General features: G+C 46.9%; 1 protein-coding gene and 1 long non-coding RNA gene across 5 annotated transcripts in view; both read right to left on the bottom strand.

Annotated features, from left to right (window-relative positions):
- Positions 1 to 3,356, bottom strand: part of LOC135204255 (uncharacterized) — an 8,289-nt gene extending 4,933 nt beyond the window's left edge. Inside the window, exons 1-3 of one of the 2 annotated variants that reach the window (XR_010312155.1) lie at positions 3,234 to 3,356; positions 2,994 to 3,059; positions 2,759 to 2,857 (exon numbers count right to left, since the gene is read on the bottom strand). This is a non-coding gene — a long non-coding RNA (uncharacterized LOC135204255). The remainder of the gene's footprint in view (positions 1 to 2,758; positions 2,858 to 2,993; positions 3,060 to 3,233) is intronic. The other variant, XR_010312153.1, reaches the window with a different exon arrangement.
- Positions 1 to 27,041, bottom strand: part of LOC135205791 (phosphatidylcholine:ceramide cholinephosphotransferase 1-like) — a 384,192-nt gene that overhangs the window by 321,657 nt on the left and 35,494 nt on the right. The window lies entirely within an intron of this gene.

Here is a 27,041-nt window from a genome sequence, read left to right as displayed (position 1 = left end):
AAAAAATGCCACGGAGGACATACATCACCGAGAGGAGACGAAGATGCCAGGCCATAAACCCATGAAGGACCGTCTGACCCTTGCATTGTGTGCAAAATGCTAGTGGTGACTGTAAAAGAAAGCCATGCTAGTCTACATTCTGAAAATCCTCGAGCGTTCAAGTCACACAAATTCTGAAAGAAAAACTGCACGTAATGTGGCGCGCGAATGCAAGGGCATGGGTTACGCTGCAGTTCTTTACAGATTGGGTAAACCTCGTCTTCGGTCCTTCAGTGAAGGAATATCTTCAAAAGAATAACCTCCCATTGAAAGCCTTATTAATTTTGGATAATGCTCTGGCCCACCCACCTGGTCTTCGAGATGACATTCTCGAGGAGTTCCAGTTTGTGAAAGTCCTCTACCTCCCACCCAACACGACTTCCATCCTGCAACCAATGGATCAGCAGGTCATTGCAAATTTAAAAAGCTTTTCACAAAGCACTTGTTCCGCCGATGCTTGAGGTGACAGAGAACACAAGCTTACCCTTCGAGAGTTTTGGAAAGAGCATTACAATATCGTCGTATGTTACGTATCATTGACTCGGCATGGCAAGAGGTAACGAGACGAACCTTGAACTCGGCGTGGAAAAAAGCTATGGCCTGATGCTGTTTCAGAGAGGGACTTCGAAGGGTTCGTACCCCAAGCAACGGTTGGAGGAGATTGTGTCCCTCGGAAAGTCGATGGGTCCTGGAGGAGATGAGGGAGACGTCAAACGAACTCGTCGAGGAACATGAGGAGGAACTCTCAATTGAGGAGTTAAAGGAGCTGCAGGTGATGCAACATACGAAGGCCCGGCAAGAGAATTAGCAGCTGTAGCGAGGGGGAGGAAGAGCCGGAGGAAGTGATTCCTACAAGTCAAATTAAAGACATGTTAGCAATGTGGGAAACACTTTCGAGTTTCATTGAACAGAAACATCCAGAAAAAGTTTCGACTAGTCGTGCTTCAGCGTTATTTAATGACATTGTTTGACTCATTTCCGGAACATTCTAAAAGGGAGGCAGAAGCAAAGCTTTTTGGATAAATTTTGTTTAAAGAGAAGCGCAAATGAAAGTGCCGAAAGTGATTCTAAAAGGCAGAAAAACAAGTGCTGATTAAAACTTACGTATCGCTTAGGTTAAGTTTTAAGTTTAAAGTGCATTTAGTATTTTTTTCAAATTTAAGTTAAGGAAAGTGCAAATTTTTATTAAAGTTAAGGAAATGCAGTTTTAGTTTACATTTTAATGTTATCATTTTGTGTTCGAAAAAATGCTGTTTACGTAACGGACTAGACCCCTCCCTGCTCCCTCCTCCTCCTCCTCCTCCGCCACTCGACTCCGTTAGCCAGCCGCACTCGCCTGTCAGCAAGGTAAGATTACGTGTTCTTAACTTTTTGTTTTTGTGTTACGTAACTTTGTTATTCATTGCTAAATTTTAGTTTTAGTTTACATTTTAATGTTCAACGGGGACTAATGTAGCCGGTCCACCCCTCCCCCTCCGTCACTCGCCTCCCTTAGCCGCCCGCACGCGACTGTCACCAAGGTTAGATAAATTAACTTTTTCTTTTCTTTATTTTACTTTAATTCTATTCATTACTAAATATATTACTATATAATTTTTTTGTACTATATTTCTACATTTATATGTGTGTTTTCTTCATTATTTACGATTTGGTTTGGGGGTATATTTCATAGGTCTGGAACGGATTAAATACATTTCAGTTAATTTAAATAAAGGGAAAAATGATTTGAGATACAAGTTTTTCGAGTTCCGAGCCCGGTTCCGGAACGAATTAATCTCGTATCTCAAGGTACCACTGTATATATATATATATGTATATATATATATATGTATATGTATATGTATATATATATATATATATATATATATATATATATATATATATATATATATATATATATATATATACATATATACAGTGGTCCCCCCGTATTCGCAGGGGATGCGTACCAGATCCCCCGTGAATAGTTAGAACCCGCGAATAGTTGGAACCCCCATAAAAAATGCTGAAAGTAGCCTATTTTGTTAGTTAAAACTCAGGAAAAACCCACTAAAAATTTTTATACTTGATTTTTTTTTTAATAGTTTTATCACAAAAAGTGCATTTTATGATGAAATTGATAAAAAAACCCAGGAATTTGTGGATATTTCTCATAGAAACATACCGTGAATATGAATTTTCTCGAATAATGCGGGGAAATGTTCCCGACAGGAATCCGCGAACCCAGAGAACAGCAATACGGGGGTCCACTGTGTGTGTGTGTGTGTATATATATATATATATATATATATATATATATATATATATATATATATATATATATATATATATATATACATACATATATATATATATATATATATATATATATATATATATATATATATATATATAATAGTGTAAAAATTAAAAAGTGAAGAATTTCTGACTTAAATTCAGTGATTTTGCAAGATGTAGACTAGGTTGAGGGAGACGGAGATGTATATGTTAGGGAGCCTGGAACAATAAGGCTAAAAATGACTAGAGTATGCAATAAATACATTTTGGTGATTTGAAAGATACAGGCTAGGATAAGGAAGCTCAGTAGTACTGGCAGTAAAAGTGCTTGGCAGTCTGGAATGATACTGCTAATGATAGAAATGAAAATAAAGTACAGTATAAATTTTACAGTGTTTTGTAAAATGTAAAACAATTTATACAATAAAAAAGTGAAGAATACCTTACTTAATTCTATTGGTTGGCTTGCTTCCTGGGATGGGCAAACTGTTTGTGGATGTAGAACAGGCCTACGATGTGGAATCTGCAGGCGTTTGAGAGTCTGGAATGATAAAAGATAAAAATGAAACAAAAAGTGCTGTAATAAATATATTAAGTATTTTTAAACACAACTTTTAAAAAAATTCATACACCTAAAAAAAAAAAAAAAAAATAAAACAAGGGGAAGAATTCCTTACCTGATGGAGCTGAAGAGGCTACAGGTTCGGGTTCCGGTTCAAGAGAATCTGGACTGGACATCACTTCTGCAATGATAAAATGACTTGGTTATGCAATACAGTATATGTATATGCAAATATAAATTACAGTAACAGTGTTATTAAATTCATAACAAATTATAAAACATTTTAAATACAGTAGTTTCAAAAAAAAAAAAAAAAAAAAAAAAAAAAAAAAAAAAAAAGTGAAGAATTCCCAACCTTGGTTATGAATGGTAGACGGTTGTGTTGGAGACTTCTTGAAGTAAGCTTCCAACCTACACTGAACAGTTTTCTTCATCTGCTTCTCCTGTAAAGTCTTTCTGTAAAAAAGTTAGACAAGCCATGGACCCCCCTTCGAACCTTCATGAACCTTTCCATGTTAGGGTCCTGAGCCTCGATCAATGCCAGCCCTTTCTCTATGTGGGAAAAACCTTTGGATAAACCCTCAACAGATAATTGTCTGAGCTTGGGCTGGTGTCTCTTCCTCCTCCTTGATCATCTGCTTCTCCAGCTCAATGAGGTCCTCTGATGTCAACTCCTCTCCATGGGATGCCAACAGCTCTCTGATATCCTTAGCTTCCACTGCCAAAAACCTAACTTTCTGCTATACCAAACAATTCTACTTAGTCCAACAGGTTTCAAGATCACCTTACCTTCTCAAGTCCTACAGAGTCATTTAGAAAATTGGCCGGACACAGTTTATCCAGGCCTCATTCAAATTCGTCTGCTTTATCTCTTCCCAAGCAACTAGCAATATTCTTGATAGCATCTAAAATACTGTAGGACCTCAAAAATTCTTTCAGAGTTAACTTGTTACCTTGAATGGCCTAAAGGCATTGTGTATTGTCCTCCTGATGGTAATAGGCCTTGAAGTTAGTGATGACTCCCTGGTCCATTGGTTGTAAAACTGATGTGTATTTGGAGGAAAGGTACACTACCTTCACATTAGGATTCAAATCATTCAAATTTGTAGGGTGACAAGGAGCACTGTCTAACACAAGCAAGACCTTAAAGGGCAATTTCTTTGAAGCACAATACTGTTCCACTGCAGGCACAAAGTGATAAACAAACCAGTCCTCAAAGATAACAATAAGTGTCACCCAAGCCTTCTTGTTTGAATTCCAAATTACAGGGAGTTGAGTCTTGAAGATGCCCTTTAAAGCCCTTGGATCTTCAACCAAATAGACTAACAGGGGCTTAAGCTTGAAGTCGCCACTAGCGTTACTCCCAAGAAGTAAAGTCAGTCTCTCCTTACTTGCTTTGTGGCCTGATGCAGACTTCTGCTCCTTGGAAATGTATGTACGACTAGGCATACGCTTCCAAAATAAGCCTGTCTCATCCATTAAACACTTGCTCAGCAGAATAACCTCCCTCCCTAATTATCTCAGCCAAACTCTTCGGAAATCTGTCTGCTACTCTTGATCTGCACCAGCAGCTTCACCTTGCAAACTTAAGGCTGCGAGAAAATTAGCACGAGCCTTAAAGCGGTTAAACCAACCTCTGCTAGCTGCAAACTTCACTTGCACTACCTTCCCCATTCTTCTTGACTACTACCTTATGCAACTCCTAGCCTTCTCTTGAATCATACTAAGGCTCACTGGAACATGTCGTTGGTTCTGGTCTTCAAGCCAGGTCACCAATAAAGTCTCCATCTCCACAAGGTTTGCAGTACGTTGCTTCGTTATTACCGTCTCGTTGGGACCGACGATTTTTACATGTTCTAGAATACGCTGCTTATCCTTTACTATCGAAAGAACAGTCGTTCTACTAAGGCGAGGCTACGGCCAATTTCAGTGTTTGTTTCTCCCTTCTCCGAACGCTTAATGATATCACCAATTTAACGTCCATTGTGATGGCCTTCCTCTTCTTCAATGCAGTACCATCAGACGCACCCATTCTGCCATTTTGGAGTCCTAATAAAGTTCCGCAGGACACACTGAAATGACAAAAAAGTAGAAAGATACAACTTAGCACAGCAGAGGCAAACATGTGAGAGATGGTTAGTTTAGTACATACTGTTGCATAGTACTACATGCTCAGAAACTAGCTCCAGTCTCTCATCCCTTGTGGCGCGATAAGCGCTGTAACTTTGGAACATCTGCTGTACCTAGAACAGATTTTTTTTATGAATATATTGAACAAAAGTGCATAAAGACTGGAATGCACAAGTTGGAGCCACTGTAACCCAGGGACTTACTGAGCAGTCCCAGGGCTACGCTGGACTCCACTTACGTCACTTCAATCTTACGGCAATTTTCAAATACCTGTAGTCATTAAAAAAATTGGTGCCAGGTTATGGTGGATGTTCCAAAGTTTTGACGTTTCAATATTACACTGCTGTTGTAAGCAAATGACTAGAATTAGTTTCGGAGCGTGTAGAGGGCCAAATACAGTGGGCCCCCCTTATTCGCGGGGGGGATGTGTACCAAGACAACCCAGTGAATAGTTAAAACCACCACTAAAAATGCTATAAACTGCCTATCTTGAAGTTCAGATACCAACTGTATACCTTTAATAACATCCTACTTCAAATATACCTAAAATTACTAACCTATTACTGCGTTAATCTTTGAGCTTATATTATTAATATCATTTCAAAGTCATCTTAAACATTTTACCATTTAAAAATATATACCTACAAACAAAAATAACAGGAGAAGAGAGAAGAAGGAGAGAGGAGGAAGGAGAGGAGAGAGAGAGAGAGAGAGAGAGAGAGAGGAGAGAGAGAGAGCAATGAATGGGCAACATCATATATCTGACCATAAGAGTGAAATTATGAATTATTTCTGAGACGACGAGAACAACAATGGGGGACAAGAGAGAGAGATAGAGGAGAGAGAGACAGAGAAGAGAGAGAGAGGGAGAAGAGAGAAGAGAGAAGAGAAGAATTTCCCGAGACTCACCGAACATCCGTTCCCCTCCCCTTGCTGCCAATTCGTATATCAAATTTAGTCATTTAACTCCCCCGCCCCCGCCCACCTTTCCTCCAATGGATACCCAAAAAAGACTGGGGAATCGACTCATTTTTCGAATTAATCTTTACATTAATTTTGAAAAACCATTTCTAAGAAAATCATTTATTTAGGGCAAAACTACAAAAACAATTTACAACATACGTGAGAAAAACAAATGAGAGAGGAGGAGAGAGAGAGAGAGAAGCGAGAGAGAGAGAGAGAGGAGAGAGGAGAGAGAGAGAGAGAGAGAGAGAGAGGAGAGAGAGGAGAGATGTTATTTTTACTGTTCAATCTCATTAACTTAATATTATTTGTAAATAGTACTGCATAGTATTAATATTTTACCATAAAATGTAGTAATGTCCTTAAAGATATACTTATACATACAATTCCAGCCCAAACAGAGAGAGAGAGAGAGAGAGAGAGAGAGAGAGAGAGAGAGAGAGAGAGAGAGAGAGAGAGAGAGAGAGAGAGAGAGAGAATTTACATGATCCTGAGAGGGGCAACACACACTTCCCCTCCTGACTTGACAGTTGCTGGACCCAGCCAACTCAGCTTGCTACTTGGAGTTCAAAGGCAAAACGTGGGGTAAAATGCATTTTCTTTCATTCTTACATAATTTATACACCAAAATTTTGCTAATTCACTTTAGTATTTTCTTTAATGAATTTATACTATCGCTGTTTACATTAATATTGATATTTGAAAATTAGTAAATCATTTATCATCAAAAAACACACATCTCTGTGAGAGAAGAGAGAGAGAGAGAGAGAGAGAGAGAGAGAGAGAGAGAGAGAGAGAGAGAAGAGAGAGATTATCGTAGTATTTGTAAAATACTTTCACATATGATTTTTGTAATTACAGTTATTATTATTATTATTATTATTATTATATGAAAATATTAATAAACATATTATACATATGTGTACCATAAAAATCTCTCATCTCAGTAGAGAGAGAGAGAGAGAGAGAGAGAGAGAGAGAGAGAGAGAGAGAGAGAGAGAGAGAGAGAGAGAGAGAGAGAGAGAGACCTGGAGTTCAAAAGAAAGATGCGTGAAGACTGGGATTTCCTTCATTCTTACATAATTTTTAAAATTTATAAACTAAAATCTTACTAATTCACTGTAGTATTTTCTTTATTGAAGTGATTGCTTTTTACATTAATATTATAATATTTGAAAATTAGTAAATCTATTTATCATACAAAAAGTATACATCCCTGTAAGAGAGAGAGAGAATTAGTATTAGTTATTATGTGAGATCATTTAATCTTATTAAACTTACCAATACAGTATTGATCAATATTAATAATTTAAAATTAGTAAATCATTTTTGTATCATAAAAATGTATTTAGGCATGAAAATAACATCAAAATACACTAATTAGTGATCCTTTATCGTCGGAAAATCCCGCGAATAGGCGGAATTCACAGCAAATAATGGGTAGATATGGTCCGGTGGAAGAAAAAATCCGCGAATCAGTGAGTCCGGGAATATGGGGGATCCACTGTAATTACCTACTATGGGTTGCTCACTCAGTGTAGCAATACAGTGGACCCCCCGTATTCGCGTTCTCCAGATTCGCGGACTCACACATTCGCGGATTTCTCTGGGGAACGTTTCCCTGCATTATTCGCGGAAAATTCGCGCATTCGCGGTATTTTTCTACGATAAATATCCACAAATTCCTGGTTTTTTTGATGAATTTCATCATAAAATGCACTTTTTGTGATAAAACTATTAAAAAACCAAGTATGAAAATTTTTTAGTGATTTTTCTTGATTTTTAACTAACAAAATAGGCTGTTTTTAGCATTTTCATAGGGGTTCCAAACATTTGCGGGTTCTAACTATTCACGGGGGGGTCTGGTACGCATCCCCCGCGAATACGGGGGGGACCACTGTACAATAAACACCCCTTATTCGTGGAGGATGGGTACCAGACACCCCACCGAAAATAGCTAAAAAATATCACAAATTTTTGGAAGTAAAATTATATTTTTTCCTAACTATACAAACCTGAGGTCCTTTACATAAGGAATCACTTTCGGCGTAGCTGGAATACAGCCGTTAAATTCTTGAAGAAGGTGGTTAGGCAGTAACTACTGCGTGGCAGGCGGGTAGGCTAGCCTGCCCGGATGTAAACACTCCACTTTGCCTTTCGGCCCAGGTTCAGATTGAGGGGTGGCATGAGGTGGGCATGTATGTAAAGGGCCTCAGGTTTGTATAGTTAGGAAAAATGCAATTTCTAGGCTCGGCCGTGTCGCTCCGTGAAATAGGTTCTTTTAGCACTATTTCTAAGGTAAAATATTGTTATAATACCAGAGAACTGCTAAATTGGATATACCAGAATATTCTGGTTCGCTCACCTTTATGAAAGGTATCAGTATGGTTCCTGGGGCGAGTGAAAACCACTACCACGGGCCCCTCTCCAATTAGCCTCTCCTACATCAAAAACCCTTAAGGATAGGGGAGCCGACCTACGGCTCACTACCTGCTACCGTGTAGCTAGCGGCTTGTGACTCATTCCTTTGATAGCACTACTACGAGACGCACAGGTTTTCGTTTGCTCCCTTGTGTTTCTCGCTTTTTGCCTTTTTTCGTTGCAATGGATCGTCAATCTGCTTCTGCATCCAAGTTAAGTACTGTTATTATGTTTTTGACCTATTTAGAGGAGTGATTTGGCCTTTGTTTCATAATTATTTAGGCTTTCATGAGTCGTCGCCACACGCAGCGGCGGCTGGGGGCCGCCATTAGAGCGTACCCCTTTGTGTCTCCTCCTTTTGGTTTCATGTGGTCCCCCATACCTAGTGGAACTGAATCGTGTTAGCAGTATGTTTTTTGTCTTTTTGTGTTTTGGATGCTGCTTTGGATGATCATAAATATGTTTTTATTTTTATTTTATTTTATGTGCTTGCACAGGAGTTTCCTTTCCAGCACGTGTCCTTGTTTCGTTGCTCTTCTGACCTACTGTTTACTTTCATGCATTCTTTTATATTTTTCTTTAGGTTTCCAGTTTAATATATTAGTATCTATCCTTTTGTCCTAGCCTACCCTGGCCGCCTGTCCTACGATTCTTCATTACGACACTAGGCCAGTTGCTTGGAGTTTCCTTGTATTGACCATCCTTATCGGGTGGTCGTGCTCAGTCCTCCTAGGACATCGCTGTTTCTTTTGCTTTATTTTCTTTTTTTTTTCCCCCCGTGTTTAGTACACATTTCATTCTTGTATAATATTACGTGTTGTATATATGCGTCGGCTAGGTTGGTCCTTAGGCCTTCCTGTCGCCCCCACCTCGTGGTCCACTCAACCGCGAGGGATCCAGGCGATCACGTGATCGTCACCCCTCTACCGTCCTACCCCCCCCCCCCCTACCCCCCCCCCCCCCCCCCAGAGCTCCCACCAAGGTGGGTTGTTATCTCGCTCACGTTGTCCCTGACAACCGACCCGAGTTTCTCTTGGGGGGGTGGAGGGGGGCCCCACGGGGCCTCGATGTGCGGGTGACGCTTCTCAGCCGACCTCGTCCCAGCTTCCTCGGTCGGGACCTGGCTCGGGTGAGCTTGGCCCTCCTCTGCTCTATGGGATCGTTACTAAGTCTGTCTCGCCCTCAGACATACCCTCCCCGCTAATGGCGCGATAGGCTTCCGGCAGTCGCCGGCCATTGGGGGGTGTTTGTCTTTACGGTGGCTTCAGCCTCCGTCGGGCTTATATTATTTTACAGTATTATAAGACATTATGTTTTTATATCTTAGTATTACTGTGCGGAGCGTATGCTCCCAAGTGAGTTACTACTCTCTTGTTACTTTAAATTTACGGAACCTTCGGGTTCTATCCTTCTGGACCTGTCATCTCGCCCGGTGCATACTGGTACTCCTCCTCTCCGGTTTATATCGAGTAGCTACCCCGTTTAGGTAGTGGTCTGTGCTCCGGTATCACCGGAATGCATCTAACTACCTGCTACTACGGTTCCGGAATGCTCAGTATGGTACATGGCAAGACTGGCAGAGTCGGACATATGTTTCTCATCCGGAATACTCCGGCATTATTTTATGTTTACCATGAACTTTTTATACCTGATTACCAATGGCACTCATGTATCATTACTATTATAGGCCACCCAGTGTTTGGTGGCCGGCTGTAATGCCGTCCTTCAAGACCCCTGTGGGCGCGACGTTTGCAGGAGCCACGCCACCTGCGCGGTACAACTTGAGGGTTCGATAGTCTGGCACCATGAGAACTGTTTCTCTTGCTACGACCTCGTCAAACGTGTTACCTCGGATGTAAGTTTCCTTACGGGGATTACATCTGCGTACGGGGTGGTCATTGATATTTAAATTAATATAACTTTGAAGATATTGATTTGAATTATTTATAAATTAAGATAAGTTCAAGGTTAACTCTATCCATCTCTTTCAGGCCTCGCAGTCTGTTCGGGATGCTGCTCTCTCCACCCTTAAGATATGGGTGGGTGGCTTCGGGCGCAACGCGGGGAAAGCCAAGCCATACATCCTTTCGCAAGAAATGGCTACCTTACTCTTTCCCGCCGGGAAGAGTACTGGATATGTGGACCCCAAGGTTGCAGCACCTATCATAGCCACTATTCAAGAAGCAGTGGCTCAGCAGTCTGACAGTAGACGCCACGGGCTACGGTAAGGGTGTTAATGAGGCAAGCTTGTGACTGCACCAGGTCTTTCCTTGAGCGCGTCTGGAACTTCTCCTTCTTCTTCTCCTTTCTTCCAAGGGTTCACCGGGGGATTACCTCCATCTAGATCAAAATCCCTCTCAGTGATTCCTAAAAGGAAAGGCAATCTTCACTCTAAACTACTGACAAAGGCAAAATCCATTCCGAGAAAATCATATGATTTTCAAACTTGCAAAACTCCGGCTCACCATCCCGGAGCAGAAAAACCCAGACCAAACCCCCTAATGAAGTCTTTGAAGTCAAAGTCTCAAAAGGGGAAGTCTTACCCTTCCTCTTCAGACCCCGTACCGTCAACCTCTAAGGGTCAGGTACCTCATAGGGTAGTTAAGGAGAAGGCGGAGTCCTCCTCCTTTGACCCAGAAATGTTCACCACGAATATAATGCAACAGGTCGGCAATTTAGGCAACCTGGTTAACACCAGGTTTGAAGAGATCCTGAAAAGGTTAGGTACTCAATGAGGTCCATAGTTCGCTGGCCTTTCAACAGGGCGGGGTCTCCGAAAATTGTTGCATCTCCCAAGCCAAGTTAGCCCCAGGTCAGGTTATGGCCCGACGGCCTCCTCCTCTTCCTGCCTTTCATCCGAGTAATCCTTGGAGAGTGGCTAACTACGCGCCCTTCGTAAACGGAATGCTGACGATTGAGGGCTGTGGAACTCGAAGTCTTGAGGACTTCGAGTTCTACCCGCCAGGGTTACAGGCCCCTTTTATCGGCTATGTCCGTCTTAGTCAGGGAGGACAAGGTTCCGAAGGAGACAGTCATCCTATCTCGGGAACAAGCCCAACAGGCTTGGGTTCGCAGTCTTGATGAGTGGAACGGTGTAAACACTAAGATTACGGCCTTCAAGAGTCCGTTCACAATGTTTACTACAGATGAAGAGAACCCGATACTGTTCACAACTAAGGTGGCGGAACTCACTCTTCAAGCTGTATCGAGAGACGAACCTATGCCACAACTCAGGGAGACGGACCCTACATCCTTGTTGCTTCCGGGGGGTGATGACCTGTGGGTGGATCTGCCGGCAACCTGGGGAAGATTAAACCGGACTGTGCCATCACCTTGTTTAGTGAACGGCTCCCTAGGCTCTCTGATGCTTTGATCCAAACGGAGTTCGATGCTAGGACACGGCTTGCTAGGTCTCTTAATGCCCTAGTCATGACAGAAACAGCAGCTCTTGAGTATGCCCAAGAACCGCTGTTCAAGGTCATTGCGAGGCGCTATTGTTTAGCATGCAATGTGACCTTTACGATTTTGTCGTGGCTAGAAGGAACTGCAGGAAGCATGTTCTAGCCGAATCGACCATCAGACATGAGCCAAATGAACTACTTGCTTCGTCCATTTGGGGCGCTGACCTCTTCCCGGCCTCGGTTGTCAATGAAGTGCAACACGAGGCTGCACGACTGAACCAAAGCCTGAGGGTTCGCTGGGGAATATTCTATAAGAGGAAATCGGAGTCTTCGTCTTCGAGTTCCAAACCCAAGAAGAAGCCTAGGAGATTCCAGCCTTTCCAGGCTCCTCAGCAACAGGCTTTGGTCCAAGCTGTCCCAGTTCCACAACCTTCTACTACCTCTAAGGCCCAGCCCCAGCAGCAGTTTGTTCTGCTGACGCAACCTCAACAGCAGCAGCCTTCGGCCTCCTTTGCTATCTCCCCGGCTTTTAATCCGACCTATGAAAACCAGGCATTTCAGGCCTTCAATAGGTTCGGTAGAGGTGGCAGAGCTCGAGGCTCCTTTCGTCAACGAGCCGGGGGAAGGGCAACCGGTCGTGGAAGAGCTGCAAGGGGAGGGCGTGGAACACGTCCGTCAGGAACCCAATGAGGTCTCGCAGGTAGGAGGGAGGCTGTACCACTTTCGTCGTCGTTGGGGGTTCAGCAATTGGGCACACAGCATCGTATCCAGAGGCCTAGGCTGGAGCTGGATCGAAGGTCCAGCTCCACCCAACACCTATCAGGAGCCAACACCAGAGTTGGTGGAATACTCTCAAGACCTCCTTCAAAAAGGAGCAGTGACAAAGACAAAATATTTAAAATTTCAAGGACGCTTGTTCAGCGTGCCAAAGAAAGGCTCGGACAAGAGAAGAGTGATCTTAGACTTGTCCCGTCTAAACTTATTCATTCATTGCGAAAAGTTCAAGATGCTGACTATCTCTCAAGTGCGGACCTTACTTCCCCGTGGGGCCATCACCACCTCTATAAATCTTACCGACGCCTACTATCATGTCCCGAGCACTGCACTTCCGTCCGTTTCTAGGCTTCAAGTTAGACAACCAAGCCTTCTTTTTCAAGGTAATGCCCTTCGGGGTAAACATAGCCCCCAGGATTTTTACAAAGCTGGCGGATACGGTAGTGCAGGAACTAAGGTCACAGGGTATCATGGTAGTAGCCTATCTGGACGATTGGCTCGTGTGGGCCTCAAGCATCGCAGAATGTCGCAAGGCCACAAACAAACTGATCAGTTTCCTCGAACATCTAGGATTCAAGATAAACAGGACGAAGTCCCGCCTGACTCCAGAGTCCCCGTTTCAGTGGCTGGGCATCCAGTGGGACTTGGATTCACATACTCTTTCAATCCCTCCCGCGAAGAGGAAAGAGATAGCCAAGGCAACCAGACAGTTTCTGAAATGCAAACAGACATCCCGGAGAAGCCAAGAACGGATCTTGGGTTCTCTCCAATTTGCTTCAGTGACGGACGTCCTGTTAAAAGCCAAACTTAAGGACATAAATCGAGTTTGGCGTTCAAAAGCCAACCAAAGGTTCCGGGGCAGGCTGGCCCCAATCCCGGCAATTCTGCGCAAACGTCTCTACCCTTGGGCGGAGGTGAAGAATTTAGCGAAGAAGATCCCGCTGCAATTTCCCCCTCCGGCCTTAGTGATTCACACAGGTTGGGGGGGATACTCACAACACAAGAAGGTACAAGGGACTTGGTCCCTTCAATTCCGTCAGCTTCATATCAATGTCCTGGAAGCTATGGCAGTGTTCCTCACCCTAAGAAAGCTTCGTCCAGCCAAGAAATCGCATATCAAGCTGGTGCTCGACAGTGCAGTAGTGGTGCACTGCATAAACAGGGGAGGTTCAAGATCAAGTCACATGAACCACGTGATGATAGCGATCTCTCTTGCAGCCAAAAACAGGTGGCATCTATCGGCCACTCACCTAGCAGGGATTCAGAACGTGGTAGCCAACGCGCTTTCACGCTCAGTCCCACTGGAGTCAGAATGGTCTCTGGACAAGGAGTCGTTCAGTTGGGTGTGTCACCTGGTGCCAGGGCTCCAGGTGGATTTGTTTGCCACAGAGTCAAATCACAAGCTTCCTTATGTGGCCCCCAACCTGGACCCTCTGGCTTACGCCACGGGACGCGTTGGCTACGGATTGGAATCAGTGGGAAAAGATAATATCTGTTTCCTCCCGTGAACCTTCTCTTGAAGGTTCTGCACAGGCTGAGGTCGTTTGCAGGCCAAGTGCCTCTCATAGCCCCCAATTGGCCCAAGAGCAATTGGTTCCTCCTTATTCTGGAATTGGGTCTCCGTCCTCATCAGATTCCGAACCCCAGGCTGTCACAGCAGGTGCAAACGAAGACTGTGTTCGATTCCTCAGGTCTTCACAGAACCCTAACTTTATGGACTTCATGAAGTTTGCTGCGCAGCGGGATGCGGATATAGATCCTCAGAACATCCTTTTCTTGGAATCAGATAAACGAGAATCGACCCTTCGCCAATATGATTCGGCGGTTAAGAAACTGGCTGTGTTCCTGAACGAGTCTAATGTTCGTACCATGATCACAAATCTAGCTATCACCTTTTTCAGGAATTTATTTGAACAAGGTTTGGCAGCTAGTACAATAACCACGACAAAATCAGCCTTGAAAAAGATTTTTCAATTCGGGTTTAACATTAATTTAACAGATTCATACTTTACCTCAATCCCCAGGGCTTGCGCCAGGCTTAGGCCTGTGGAAAGGCCAATGGCAGTGTCATGGATCTTAAACGATGTCCTTAAGTTGGCATCGGATATTGACAATTCATTGTGTGACTACAATCCCTGTTAAGAAAAAACTCTATTCCTAATCAGTTTAGCTTCAGGAGCTAGGATTTCAGAATTATCAGCTTTATCTAGGGACCCAGGTCATATAGAATTTCTATCATCAGGGGAGGTGCCACTTTCTCCAGATCACAGGTTTCTTGCAAAAAATGAGGACCTTTAGACAGGTGGGCTCTATGGAAAATCGTGCCGCTTCCACAGGAGCCGTCCCTTCGCCCTGTACAAACATTAAAGGATTTCTTACAAAGAACATCTCTGAAATCCGGAGGCCCTCTTTTCATTAGAGAGGAAGGTGGCACCATCTCTCTTAAAGCCATAAGGCAACAAATTTTATATTTTATCAAGAAAGCCAACCCGCAGTCATTTCCCTGGGTACATGACATTAGGGCTATTGCTACATCAATTAATTTCTTCCAGCATATGAAATTTGAGGATCTGAAGAAGTACACTGGCTGGAAATCACCCTCAGTATTTAATCGCCATTATCTTAAGTCTTTGGAAGCCCTTAAGTACCAGGCGGTAGCTGTGGGAAACACAGTTTCCCCTGCTCCGGTCGGAAGTAGTAGTCAGTAGTTATCTTATTTCCCTCTGCCCTCCTTCCAGCCTCATTAACATTTTTACCTGAGCCCCAGTAGCGTATTGTAGTTCGGGGCCAATATATATTATATTTGTGTAGTTCATAAGTGTCTTATTTCATCTGCATTCTGTGTATGTCATTATTTTGCTTAATGTTATGTCTAATTTTTAAGTTTACTACCCTTTCATTAAAGTTTGTATATTTTGTATATGAGAGTTTATTATAGTGACATAATGTTTACTGCTTTTCATTTGCCACCCTTTTGTATTGATTATGTGTTCTTATATATTCTAAGCTTGGTGTTTTCTCTGGTACTATTTCACGGAGCGACACGGCCGAGCCCAGAAAAGGGATTTTGACGTAGGAAAAATCTATTTCTGGGCGAGGAAGCCGTGTCGCCCAGTGAAATCCCACCCTTATCTTTCATTCCCCCCCAACTTTTGTCACCAAGCATGGGTGCTATCTGCAGGTATGAGTCACAAGCCGCTAGCTACACGGTAGCAGGTAGTGAGCCATAGGTCGGCTCCCCTATCCTGAAGGGTTTTTGATGTAGGAGAGGCTAATTGGAGAGGGGCCCGTGGTAGTGGTTTTCACTTGCCCCATGAACCATACCGACACCTTAAATAAAGGTGAGCGAACCAGAATATTCTGGTATATCCAATTTAGCAGTTCTCTGGTATTATAACTATTTTACCTTAGAAATAGTGCTAAAGGAACCTATTTCACTGGGCGACATGGCTTCCTCGCCCAGAAATAGATTTTTCCTACATCAAAATCCCTTTTACTTTCAAAAAAGGGATTTTGACGGAGGAAAAATCTATTTCTGGGCAATGACCCGTGTCGCCCAGAGAAATGTATCCTTGATCCTCATTTCTAAGGCATAAATATTGCTATATATACCAGAGAAAAAAAGAGAAACAATAGTGCCAGAATATTCTGGCTCGCTCACCTTTTAATAAAGGTGTCGGTATAGTAAAAGAGCGAGTGGATACCACTACCAGAGGTCCCTTGCCAATTAGCTTCCTTCTCCGCCAAAATCCCCCGTCTACAGAGGAGCCGAACCAAAGCCCCGCTACCCGCTACTACTACAGTGAGCGTCTCTGGCGTCATTCCTTTCGATAGCATCGTTGGCGTCACACGCATTTTTGTTCTGTGCTGTGCTTTTCGTTCTCGTTTGGAATTTTTCCTGATCCAAGATGGCTCAAGCTTTTGCATCCAAGTTAAGTAATGCTTTTAAGGTTTTAGATCTCATTTATGAAGATCTCCATCCTTTTTTGAGTCTTAGAAGTGAGGTAGCGGGAGCATCATTGTTCCCGCGCCGCCTTCTCCCGACTCGTTGACCGCATGGCGGTTTCACATGCTCCATTTGGTCCTCTATACCATCTGGGCATCTGATGTTTAAAGTATTTTCCCTGTTCTATATCATTCATATTTAATGCAGTTAGCTTGGTTTTATACATCCTAGCCCTTCACGGGGGTTGATCGCTCCGACCGATTTGTTTCGGATCTTAGCCTAGCCTAGTCAGATCTCGATTCTCTGTTGGTAGGAGTTATGTCCCTCATACCTCACGTTGGGTCCTTGTTCCTTCGTATTTTGTCCTCCCGCTCCCTAGTCGCCTGCCCCCGATCCTTTCGGTACGGCATACTGACTAGCCGCGTGAATGCCAAGGCTAACACACCCAAATCGTCAGATTTGCGATTAGCCTAGCCATTCCAGGACATATCTTTCTCTCATCCTTTTTGTTACTTCATCTTTCCACCCCCGTGTTAGGCTAGTCAGCTATCTCATTATTATCATTATATTGACATTAGTTGGTGTTGCTGTTTCGCGGCTTTGGGTTGGCCTACAGACCTCCCCTTGATTGTCTGGTCTTTCACACCGTGTCTCTGTTCACCCGGCTGAGGAGGTTTCCAGTTGATCGCGTACAAGCCACCCTGTTACCGACCTCCCACCTCCCTTCCCCTCTCCCCCCTACCTACCCGCTCACCCACCTCGGTGGGGTGACGACTCGCTCGCTACTCAGCTAGCCTATCCGAGTCTACATAGGTGAGGAGGGGAGTGTCCTTGGGGAGGGAGGGGGACACACTCGGTGCTCAGGCGTACCGTACCCAGCCGCCTTACTACTACAGGGTTTAGGGACTCGTCCCTCCCCCTCCCTCCACCACCAAGGTGGGCCTCTAGGCATGGGAGGCCGGGACTCCCTCCCTTCCACCCTGTGTATAACTAATTCCCTCCATAACCCCCCCCTCACGTCTGTAACCCTTCCTCCCACTCCGGCGGTCTCAGACCCCGGCCGACGCCGGCCCTGACCTTGAGAATGGGATTTTTCAGACTTAAGGCTCCGGCCTTATTGTGGAGCTCTATTTTTAGTTATATTCTGTCTTATTATTATATATACTATATATATATTATATCCCTCTCCATAGCACACACATATTCTCATATTATGTCTTTTTATGACGGAGTTCCCACTCCGCCAGGTATTTGTCACCCGGTCTCAGCACTCCTCTCCCTGATCGCTTGAATGTTACTTTCCGGCACCGAGTATGCCTTGAGTTCATAATTCTATGAAGTTTTTACCCCGGCCCCGGCCGGAGTTGTTGAAGTCATGCTCTCACGTTCCGCTCGTGACATCAGGTTTTATAATACAGGCCCCGGAGTAATTGTGACAGGGTGACACTTACCTTCCTGTACATACATACATATTTATCTATATATATACAGACATTCTGCATGCCGGAGCCACTCCGGCAGCAGTCTTATAATTAACTGTTAAACCTCTCCGGAGGTTTTCAATGGTACTCATGTATCATTCGACTTACAGGTTACCTGTTGTCAAGAGAAGGGCTGCAATGCAGTTCTTCAGGACTCCTGCGGCCACGAGGTATGCCGGTCCCACGCGGGGTGCGCTGTGAGGGTGGACGACTTCAGGGTGTGGCATCATGAGATCTGCTCCACGTGCTACATTCTTGTAAATGAAGCCTCCACCGAGGTACGTCTCATTTTAGACCGCCCTTGTTTTGATACAATGAGTTTCCTTCCTATTAATTTGACTTTTATACTAGATTATTCTATCTCTAGTTGTAAGTTCTAACACTAACACCCCTTGCAGGGCCTGGAAGATGTCCGGAAAGCAGCACTGGCCTCCCTGAAAGCCTGGGTCGAAGGGTTTGGTAGGAACTCTCCCAAGGGACGTCCCTACATCCTGGCCCAGGACATGGCGGACCTGATCTTCCCCGACGCCAAGAAGGGGTCAGTGGTGGAGCTGGACGTAGCTGCCCCCCTCATAGCCAACATACAGGCCATGGTTGCACCCCTGGAGGACGGTGCCATCGCCGAGGAGGTCGCGGGAGAAGTTGCGGCCCTTAATTTGGACCTGGAGCCCATGACTGTTGACGTCGTGGGCAGCGGTAAGGGTATGAGTGAGGCAGGTTCTGTAGAGGCTCAGAGGCTTTCCTTGAGCCCTTTCACTTCCTTCCACTTCTACTTTTTTCCGGGGGTTCTCGGAGAAGCAGAGGTCTGTTAGGCCGAAGACTTCTCTGACAAGCCCCAAAGTGATGTCTTCTTCAGGCTTCAAACCTAGGACGAAGTCCCTGCCCAAGAAGTCGATCCCTTCTCCTGTCTCTAAGCCATCGGCTCACCACCCCGAGGCTGACAAGACGAAGGCGGTCTCTTCTTCAAAGTCCCCTAGACACAAGCCTCGCAAGGAGAAAGCTCCTGCTTCCTCCTTCGACCCCGAAGCCTTCTCCTCCAATATTTTGGCGCAAGTAGGCGACGTTGTCGGGAATTTGGTACAAACCAAATTCCAGGAGATGTTCTTGCAACTCTCCAGTTCGGTCGAGGCTTCCGGTCAGTCGATCCAATCCCTGACGGAGAGGGTCGCGGCCCAGGAGGGTGCAATCACGGGCATCCGGGATACTTTGGCGGCAGGGCATCCCCAGTCAGGTCAAGCAATCTTACCCTCCCTTATGCCTGACTCTTCTAACCTCCCTCCATTTAAGCCCAACAACCCTTGGAGGGTGGCTCTTCACGCTCCCTTCTAAGAAGGGATGCTTTCTATTGAAGGTTGCGGAACTCGGAGACTCGAGGACTTCGAGTTCTACCCCGAGAACCTTCAACCACCATTCAATGGGCTACGTCCGTTTAACCGACGCAGCCATGATGAGAGAAGACAAGGTCCCTAAGGAGACTGTCATTCTCCCCCGGGAGCAGGCTCAGCAAGCCTGGCTACGGAGCTTAGCTGAGTGGGAGTGCGAGAATACTCGCCTCACCGCCTTTAGGAGCCCCTTCACCATCTTCACTACTGTGGAAGGTACGCCACTTCCGCTCACTCTGAAAGTGGTGGAAGCTACCTACCAGGCAGCTCTAAAGGATGAGCCTATGCCCCAGCTTCAGGAGACGGAACCGACCTCTCTCCTAATTCCTGGCTCAGAAAATTACTTCGAAGGGGCAGCTCCTACTTTCACTGTAGGAAAGCTTAAGCCTGATTGTGCCACAACTTTGTTCAGCGAGAGACTACCCAGGCTCTCGGATATGCTCATCCAGACAGAGTATGATGCCCGGACTAGGCTCAGCAGGTCCCTCAACTCCTTGACGATGGTGGAGATGACGTCCCTTGTTTATGAACAAGAGCCGTTATTTAAGGTTATGGCTAAGTCGCTTCTAAATACAATGCAGTGCGACTTCTATGACTTTGTCATAGCGAGGCGTAACTGTAGGAAGCACGTTCTGGCGGAGGCCACGATCCGCCATGAACCTAATAAGCTTATCTCCTCATCTATATGGGGCACAGACCTCTCCCCCACTCCGGTCGTGAATGAGGTTCTGTATGAGGCCTCTAAAGTTAATCAGAGCTTGAGGGTCAGGTGGGGTCTCGTTGCGAAACGTAAACCAGAATCCACTGGATCCAACCCCAGGCAGAAAAAGAAGTTCCAGTCCTTCCAGGCACCTCAACAAGCTCTGGTCCAGACGGTACAGGTACCTCAAGTACCACAACAGGCTGCGTCAATGGCACAACCGCAACAGCAGTATGTGCTTCTGACACAACCTCCACAACAGCCCCAGCCATCAACCTCCCTTGCTGTCTCGCCGGCCTATAACGCGGCTTTTGAGGCTCAGTCCTTTCAGCCGTTTAATAGGTTCGCCAGAGGTAGCCGGGCCAGAGGTGCCTTCCGCCAAAGAGGAGCCGGAAGGGCTGCCAACAGGGGCAGAGGTTTCCGGGGAGCACACAGAGGCTGCCCATCGGCAAACCAGCAATGAGAGTCCCACGGCAGGAGGGAGGCTGTACCTCTTCCGTCAAAGGTGGGGGTTCAGCCCTTGGGCTCAGAGCATTGTGACCAAAGGTCTGGGATGGAGTTGGCTTCAAAGTCCCCCTCCATCCAACAGCTTCTATCAAAGACCAACAGCGGAATTGATAGAGTATACCCAAGATCTTCTTCTCAAAGGTGTAGTATCAAGGGTCAAGAATTTAAAGTTTCAAGGACGCTTGTTCAGCGTGCCAAAGAAAGGCTCAGAAAAGCGAAGAATTATCCTAGACTTTTCCCATCTAAACTCATTCATTCTTTGCGACAAGTTCAGGATGCTGACCATTTCGCAGGTACGGACCTTGCTTCCCTGTGGGGCCGTCACAACCTCTATAGATCTTACAGATGCCTACTATCATGTTCCAATAGCCAGACACTTCTGCCCCTTTCTAGGCTTCAAACCGGGAAGGATAGCTTACTCCTTCGAGGTGATGCCATTCGGGCTCAACATTGCATCCAGAATCTTCACAAAGTTGGAGGAAGCAGTCGTCCAAGAGTTGAGGAAGGAAGGAATAATGTTAGTGGCCTATCTGGACGATATGACAATTTGTCGAAAATTGCATTTTTCCTAACTATACAAACCTGAGGTCCTTTAACAATAGGAAGTAGCTAGCGGCAGCTGGAACGGTCGTAAGCTTCGAACAAGGGGAGAACGGTAGTTAACTGCTTGTCCGGGTAAACAAATCACTTTTGCTTTTGGCCCATGCAAAATATGCAGAGTGAGGGGTGGCAGGAGGAGGGACTATATGTAAAGGACCTCAGGTTTGTATAGTTAGGAAAAATGCAATTTTTGACAAATTGTCATTTGTTCCGATACGTAATACAAACCATCGGTCCTTTAACAATAGGAAGACTCACTTCTTGGTGGGAGGAATCTGAGTCTTTTGATGAACAGACTGGTGTTCGTCCATCCCTGGAGTGCCTCCCTGGTCGTAAGAGCGAGGGAGGGATCCAAGCCTCTGAATCCGATTGATCGGGGTGTGCACCGCAGGATCAATGGTCAGACCTCTGGGCAAGCGTATCTCTTCGTACCAGCAAGCAAGAACTTGTTCCTGTTTGCAAGAGGCAACATAAAGTATGGGTTTGTCTCAAGCTGGCATCCACTTCCTCCCCCTTGTTGGAGGAAGTGGTGGATATACGCTCCTATCCCTAGTGAAAGGGATAAGATGGGGCTCTGTTGAGTAGCTCACCTGCATCTTGTCCTTATCCAGCAGGGTGACGACCGTGTCCCTCTAACCACAGGTAGAGGGGAAGAAAAAGATGGGAAGAGGAGCCAGTCACACTCTCATTCACTCATCCATTCTTACGGTCACACCAGGACTCGATGCTGTTCAGCCTGCGAGGGTCTGGGTTCGCTACACAACGTGTTGAGCAGCCACCACGGGTCCCAGGGAAAAAGATCCAAGGACCTGTGGGCAATATCCAAAAGGTAGAAGGAGGGGCATGTGGTCTGGTTGGACCAGACCCCTGCCTTCAGTACCTGCGCCACGGAGAAGTTCTTGCGGACAAGGCAGCATCTCCTTCGCATCGAAGGCGGTGAAGTCCATTAGGGAGGGGATTGTGAACGACTCGAACCAATCGTCAGGGACCGAAGGGTTCTGAGTCTTCGCTACGAAGTTCGGTACGAAATTGAGCGTCACGGATCCCCATCCCCTGGATGCTTGACTTCGCAGGAGAAGTCATGCAGTTCCTCAGAGGAAAAGAAGGGAATAGTCGCATGACCTATCCCTCTTCTCTACTTCGGTGATGTCCAGTACCCATACTGGTCTGTCCGTTTGCCATGAAGTCTCTCGCATCCTCCTATCCCCATGCAGCGAAGTTCTCGGTAGTGGATAGGACACCGACACTCCATGGTGGGTGTCGATGGTATGGGTACTGTGACAAGCTATTAAAACGAAGTAATGATTGCTCTGTAACAACCGAACTAAGTCAACAGCGTAGTTCGTAACTGACTCGGGCGCTCTGACAGCTGCCGACTGACTGCGTTCGGTAGGAGGCAAGTTGTCCAAGCATCCGAGTAAGTCACGTGACCTTCGCCTTTTAAAGGGTTATGCCGAGAGACCAAACAAATAATGTATTTGTTTGTCACCAATGCCGGACAGCAAGGTGATGATTCTCTTAAGGCATGTGCCCAACAGGCGAAAGCCAATTGCCTTCTAGAGACCGAGGTCCCTGAAGGCAAAACATCTCATAGTTGTTGAATCTCAGCTAAGGAGAAACAACACTATGTACCGTTGAAGACGAAGGTAGATATTGAATGCAACCTACGTCTTCACAGACGAATCGAGAGAAGGATTCTCAAGATTCATAACCTGTGCTTACAAATGACTGACAACGCTAACCGCTATTTCATTGCTGTCCGGTGAGAAGTCGTAGTTGCAATGAAAGCGGGGCGTTCTTCAGTAATGAAAACACAGGGGAAAGCCGCCTGAAGAACTGCTTCTCATGGGCTGAACATTTGGAAGTAGAGCTGTCAGGTCGGAGAGTAGGCGATGTCTTTTGACACATCTGTTAATTCGGGTTGAACAATGAAAAATTGTAGACCTACGAATATGAGATATTTTGAAGACAAACTTAGATGTCTGCAAAATCATTCGCATTATCGCAGTGCGATGCAGCGGGAGACTTGTACAGACTTCTGTTACCGTGCGGTAAACTGAAAGATGAAAGAGTCTAAGAGATATCTCTGTTGAAAATTCTCGCAATGTCGAAGGCGATGGAATCTATCGTCACAGCAGTAGATGGTCCTTCATTGTTGCGAGAATCCCCGTTAATCAGAGACCTAAGTCCATGATTGTTGGGCAGAGATACGGTTCGGTAGTCAATCAAAGCAGGGGAGAGAGAGACATAACTGACCGTGCATCTCGGAGGCCCAGCTGATACTGAGCTGCTATCAGGCAGTTCAATACGCAGTAGCTGAGCCTGAGCTCTCATTGACTCGTCATCCTGAGTTGCCAGGTAATCCATTATTCCACGAAGGAATGCGTTCGGCTAGAAACAGCGAGCATAAAAGATATGCTCGAGCAATTATATTTAGGCGAAACGAATTTGAAATGGTGTTGTCGTGACAAAACCATAAGTATATAAAATTGAAACTGAAAACTTCTGGGAGGTTGCAGGCAACCCCGAGTTGCAGTTCAATTAGAATACTTCTCGTCTAAGTCGCAATCCGTAGATTAACTAGGATATGCGCCTACCCCTCGGACAATTCAACTTCTTAGTAGAATCATGTCGCGAGGTTAATACATGTAGTATATTTGTAGGATTCTGAACAACGATCTCCATCCTAAATTCTTTCCTTCAAGAAAACAAAATAAGGATTGGAGATCGACCACCTTCGATCTCTATCAAAGAGAGTGAAGGAGAAGTCTTCCTCGAAGGAAAGCTTCAATGGTAAACAGAATACTAAGACGATAGTTCAAGCCAAACTGGATATTCCCGTCCGTTCTTCTCTATTCCAGGTTGGTCGCCTACTGTGAGATAGTCTTCTTTCAGCAGCAGTCTTCTTCCCAATGCTAGAAATTCCAGGAATTCAAGCATAGGCGAGGTTCCCGATTATCGTGTAACATATCGGGGATTCTCGTCTCGCTCACTTTGGATCGTGGTCTCGCCTAAGTGTTTGGAGATCATAAAAAACTCGAACACTCTGAATGCGCTAGAAATTCCGTAGAATTCTAAGCAGTCTGCGAAACCCCCACCGAATTCGTCAAACTATATCGGCTGATGGTCCTCTCGATTCCCGTAGAAATCGAGAATGGGGCAGGATCCCTCCTCAACGACCGGGGCTTACGTCAGGTAGGACCCGAAGGTCCCCCCCGGTAGCGCAGCCCCAACGTGGGATCCTATAGAGAAATCTCTGTAGGATCCCTCCCCTTTCCCTCGTAGCCGTAAGGAGAGAGGGAATGGGGGAGGAATTGGATACTCGCTCGCCTTCCCAGTGGAACTAGCAGTTGGAGAAGAGTAGGAGCAGCCATCGCCTTGCGGCGATGGCCTCTCAGAGTCTGGGAAAACGTATCGTCAAGAGAAAACGTTTCCCCCCGGAGGGTTACGAACTCTCACTGTAGGTAAGGGTCTGCCGCCACTGTGAACGTCGTCTGGATGGGGCTGATCGACACCTGACAGGAGAGAGCCGATACCGTCCTCCGACTCATTCCAGTCCTCGTCGAGGTCGAAACCTCTCAGGAGGACCGAAGGAGTATTTAAATACGGTGTCCGAAGACACGTAGAAACGCCGCTGTCGCAGTAGAGGAGGTGGAAGTAGCTTGATTGACCGGCCAGAACTGAGAGAGCCTTCTTGTCCGGAGATGAGAGACTCTGGTTCGAGACAGAATCGGCAAGCTCCGATCGCGGCAGACCCACCGTCGGTCTGGGTTCCCTCTCGGGCCCCAAAACGACTCGAGCAGAGACGTGGGCTCTGCTGGTGGGAGCGGCAATCCTTCCGCAAGGTCATTATGCTGACGAATCAGCTTAATGACTTCTGCAAAATTCCTCTGTATCTCGGGAGTAACCGCGTCTTGCGGAGTAGGACCGTCCAGTCCCTCCAGCAAGAACAGATCTCGAGATATTCCTCCTTCAGAAGGAGGAACAGCGGCAGACCCCTGACGGTCGCCTCCAGCTACTTGCGCGTATGTCCTGGTCGGTCCTAGAACCGTGCCTGGTCCATACGGCGTCATAGCGGGATCGCGAGCGGCGCACCTCTCGCGATCACTCCTAGGTACCTCGCTCCTCCCGGTGTAGCCCGAGGAGGTTGAAGGTACAGGAGAGGCAGACCTGACGTTCCCCCCTAGCTCGCTGGCAGGACCAGCGTGCTTGGAGGGCTGCTGCTGATCGTCAACCCGCGGTGGCGATTGAGCAGCAGGCCTAGCCTTGCCGCTCGCCTGGGGCGAGAGGCTCGGCTGAGAACGTCGACGCTGATCTCTAGCGTCAGGCGAGCTGTTGCTGGTTACCGTCTCCGCCCGGTCCCGATGGGAGCGGCGGTCAGGTGACCTGCTAGGCTCGCTGTCGCGGTGAGACCGGCGAGCGTCCTCTCGGCGCGTCGAGCCGCTGGTACCAGCCGTGGCTGGTACCGACGGCCGCGGGGACCCCTTCCTCGCCTCAACCCGTGGCTGGTCAGCGACCGTCACGTCAACCCGAGCAGCCAGTTGGTCGCTGCGAGAGCGTCCACTGGCCTGGCGAGAGTCGTCTGCACGACTCTCGCCAGTCTTCTGCTCCACGCTTCGGTCTTGATGGCAAGCGAGCTCGGGCGTCAAGACTTTGGCTGGACGGTCTCCCGCGGGAGACCGTCCACTCGGTACTTCTCGCTAACAAGAAGCCGAGGCGGATCCTGGTTTAGCGGCAGAACCGCTAGAACAAGGCGAGGAAGTGCCAGCCGAAGCTGGTACTCCTCTGGTCCCCGTCTTCTTCTCCTTGGTAGAAGAAGAGACGGGCCCTGTTCCCGAGGGAGCAGGAGGACCAGCAGAAGAGCTCCCCGAATCGCCGGAGCGAGACGGGCCCTTAGAAGGTTCCCGAAGGAGCCTTCTTAGGGGGAAAACCGGGTTACCAGCTGGTCGCTGCAAGAGCGGCCGCTGGCCTGGCGAGAGTCACCTGAGCGGCTCTCACCAGCCTTCTGCTCCGTGCCGCGTCTTGGCGCCGAGCGAACTCTGGCGCCGAAACTTGGCTGCATGGTCTCCCGAGGGAGAACGTACACTCGGGATCTCTCGCGAACGAGAGACCGAGCCGGAACCTGGCGTAGCGGCATCGCCGCTAGCACCAGGCGAGGAAGTACCAGAGCTAACCGATACTCCTCTGGTCACCCCCGTCTATCTCTTCCTTAGAAGTCGAAGGGGAAGAGGCAGCAGCAGACGAAGATGACAGCTTCCTCTTCTTCCTCTTCCTCGTCAGCTCACGCAGGACAGTCGTCAGGTCCTCCATCCAGGCCGGAGCCGGGGCTATTGCCGAAGCAACACGGCCCGACTGCACCTGTCCGGAAGGACCTGGGACTGGGGAAGACACACCGTGGGCAGGACCAGCATGGACAGGCTCAGGAACCAGGAGCGACAGGAACAGCAACCAGCTCAGAAGCGGCAGGAACAGCGGCAGCGGTAGACCCAGAAGGGACAGCCAAGCCAACAGCGGGAATCACATCAGCGGCAGGTACGGCAGGCCCAGCGATCGCCTCGTAGAATCATCGGCAGCCAGCGGGAACCTGGGTACTGGCGGCCGGTCCAGGGGCGAGCTGCTGGAACAGCGGAAGTCTGGGGCAGGCAACACGAAGAAAACAGGCGGCGGCGGCAACCCCCCTCGGTACGGCGGCGGCCCTAGTAGCGGCAGACGGCGTCACCGACACAGCATGGGGAGTGTAGACCAGGCGGGGGGGGAGCAGCATAAGCGGCCGTGGTAGTAGTGGAGACCGCCCCAGACCTCGCTAGACGCTGCAGCAGCCCGTGGATGCTAGGCACGCCCTGCCGCCGCGGTGGTCC

The sequence above is a fragment of the Macrobrachium nipponense genome, chromosome 24 (assembly GCF_015104395.2).
Source record: "Macrobrachium nipponense isolate FS-2020 chromosome 24, ASM1510439v2, whole genome shotgun sequence".
Classification (NCBI taxonomy): Eukaryota; Metazoa; Arthropoda; class Malacostraca; order Decapoda; family Palaemonidae; genus Macrobrachium; species Macrobrachium nipponense.
The sequence above is the reverse complement of the archived record's forward strand: the minus strand, read 5'-3'. Positions and strand labels throughout refer to the sequence as shown.